Here is a 2,764-nt window from a genome sequence, read left to right as displayed (position 1 = left end):
ATTCAGTTTGCTTGGCAGCTATATGTTATAGTGGTCCGATATCGACAGAGCCGACAAATGGGCAGCTTTTTGAAGAGAATATGGCGTTTGCAAAATTTCAAAACGATATGTATCTTAAAAACGGAGGGACTAGTTCATATACATACGGACAGACAGACAGACAAACCGACATGGGTAAATCCACTTAGCTTAACATACTGATCATTTATATATGTACTTTATAGGGTCTCCGACGCTTCCTTGTGGGTGTTACAAACTTCGAGACAAACTTAATATACCCTTTCAGGGGATAAATAGCTCTTAAAACCCTTTTAATTGTATGTGAAAATCCCCATGGGAAATGGTATTTACTTCATAGATTAATTGCATATGCCAACAACAAACTCTTTTAAATTAAAATACAGGATTTTAAACATTAGCGAAATGCGATCCTTAGTTGAAAGAAACACTTTTGAGTAATCACAACTTATTTTTAATGTTTTGTGTTTTTCATTTCCATTACTTTTGCAAGAGAGATCTCAGCAGGGTACCTTTAAATATCCAGTGTATTGGCGGGGAGTGTGGTGGTGAGTAACATTAATTGTTTGTCACTTACGTAGGCTTGTAGCGGTAATTGCTGGTTAATGATTGATGCAAGTGTGTTTGTGCAGCTTGCTAACATTAAGTGCAATTCAAGAATATGAAGTGAAGTATCAGTACTAAAAATCGAGGGATAGGCGAAAAAAGGACAAATAGTGCTGAAAGAAATTTAAATCTGTGAAGCTGCGCTAGCAACTAGCGTCGACAACAGCAAATGAGAACACCATAAAACGCCACCACTTCTGACCATTGTCAACGACACAGCTCTTGCATCCATAAAGAAGACATTGTGCAACAATTTCTGGTGATATAGTCAAGTGATAAAATATTTCGAAATTTAGTTGGCAATAGAGCTGCTTTGAAATAACTCACCAGCATATAAGTATGTAAGAACAGCATCAGTAATAAACAGATGTACATTTCGCTGAAACCTTGACTCTTGGAATAGCATAATTAAAATTCATTGTAAATATATAAATATGCCCCACCCAAGATGCAGCTAGTTTGCCTCTTTATGCTCGAGAAGAGAGCAAGAATTAATGACGAAAGTAAAGCACACAATTTCGGTGTTTTTGAATTGTGCTTTATGACGACAGTGAGGGGACCGCGTTCAATGCATTTCAATAAATCCGTGGCAAATAATAAATACTTCATATCCATCAAGCTACGTCCATACGCTGTTTTGATAATCAGTTGAATTACAAAAAATCAATTAGATATCGAGCTTCATAAAACACATGTTGACATTCACAGCGCCGCCCACACTTTTGTAGTTTGCTTTCGATTATTACACACACACATACATGCACAATCCCCCACACACATTGCTCATATGTCTTAGCCTCCCCCAAAACAGGACGCCGAAACAAACCATCCAAACTTAAACTGGCCTATTTTGAGCAACAAAGTATTGGTTAATTTCAACCTAACTAACCACAAAAAAGTTTTGGAACCATTCTATTTAAAGTCTCTTACCTTTTCTCATTTCTAAAAACTTTGCAGGTCGACGTGAGGAAATTTTCTCGATTGGAGACCATGGTAACTCTTCGATTTAGCTATGTGTCTTCTTCACATGCCAGATGACAATTCCAAGACCTCAAAAGTATGTAGTGTAGACATCAATTGGGTTCCGATTGAAATAGCATAGAGCGCAATGAAGTGCGATCTTGGGAGGAAGAGTAAGTTAGTTCTTGGAAATAATAAAGATTTTCAACTGAAATTTCGGTTATTTCATATTTCAGCAAATTTTACTACATCCGTGTCCAATTCAGTGAAAACCGGCGACAGCCTTTGTTGTTGGCGAATAATGCTTAACATGTTGCCTTGGATTTCCAGTATTTACATATAAGAAAGAAATGCAGATACCTATAATTATATCTTAAGCCGACATGTACATATCTCAATTCTTAAAGAATATAAAAAAAAAATGAATTAAGATAAAGTTTACTCTAATTGATAAAAAGGAAAGTTCCAGGTAAGTAAACGGGGCATAAGTTATTCAAATTTTGAGAGAGGATTTTTGTAGTTTTAAACAAAAAATTAAATTTAGAGTTTTTGCAGATTTTATTATCACTTTTACATTACTTTATGAGACAAAAATGAAATCAACGAACTCTTAGAAGCTTAAAGAAAAAGTCAGAGTTTGAGTGAGAAAAATAGCAATGTAAAGAGTATTGGAAAGCTTATGCAAAGCTTTATAACTGAAACATTTTTGAATTCACACCGAATTAAAAACATTCTGGTGTGTAGTCATGATGTAAGAAATGAAAAAAAAAACAAAAATAGAAATGAAATGTCCACTTAGCAAATTCATGATTGTTTCTGCAACTAGAACTGTATAAAATCTGTGGTGTTTAATTTTAGTCACACATAAATGCCTGCAGTGACAACTTTTAAAAATGCGCGTGCCATTATTGCTATCAGGTGACCAAATTCATTCGTCAATGGATGGAAATGTTGGAAAAGCAAAAGCCATTGGCGGCCAGTATTGTATTTGTGTGAAGCAAAAGGGCACACAGACGAATGTTCCAAGCACACATACACATAAATGGCGGAAATTGCTTTTTCATAACAAAATTCCAAAATATTGCATGTGATTGTGATGTATCATTGCACACTTTCCGGTAGTGAAAATAGGTTTTTGCTTCACTTGTGGCAGCAATCAGCCAAATTTGTTCATGAATAT

General features: G+C 35.3%; 1 long non-coding RNA gene across 1 annotated transcript in view; it reads left to right on the top strand.

Moving 5' to 3' along the window:
* LOC108969551 overlaps positions 1 to 1,944 on the top strand; it is a 17,335-nt gene extending 15,391 nt beyond the window's left edge. The window contains exons 2-3 of the long non-coding RNA XR_001993400.1: positions 1,582 to 1,757; positions 1,821 to 1,944. This is a non-coding gene — a long non-coding RNA (uncharacterized LOC108969551). The remainder of the gene's footprint in view (positions 1 to 1,581; positions 1,758 to 1,820) is intronic.
* The last annotated feature ends 820 nt before the right edge of the window (positions 1,945 to 2,764 follow it).

This window comes from Bactrocera latifrons, unplaced genomic scaffold (genome assembly GCF_001853355.1).
Source record: "Bactrocera latifrons isolate USDA-ARS-PBARC rearing strain unplaced genomic scaffold, ASM185335v1 scaffold_257, whole genome shotgun sequence".
NCBI lineage: Eukaryota > Metazoa > Arthropoda > Insecta > Diptera > Tephritidae > Bactrocera > Bactrocera latifrons.
Note: the sequence above shows the minus strand (reverse complement) of the source record. Positions and strands in the feature narration are given on the sequence as shown.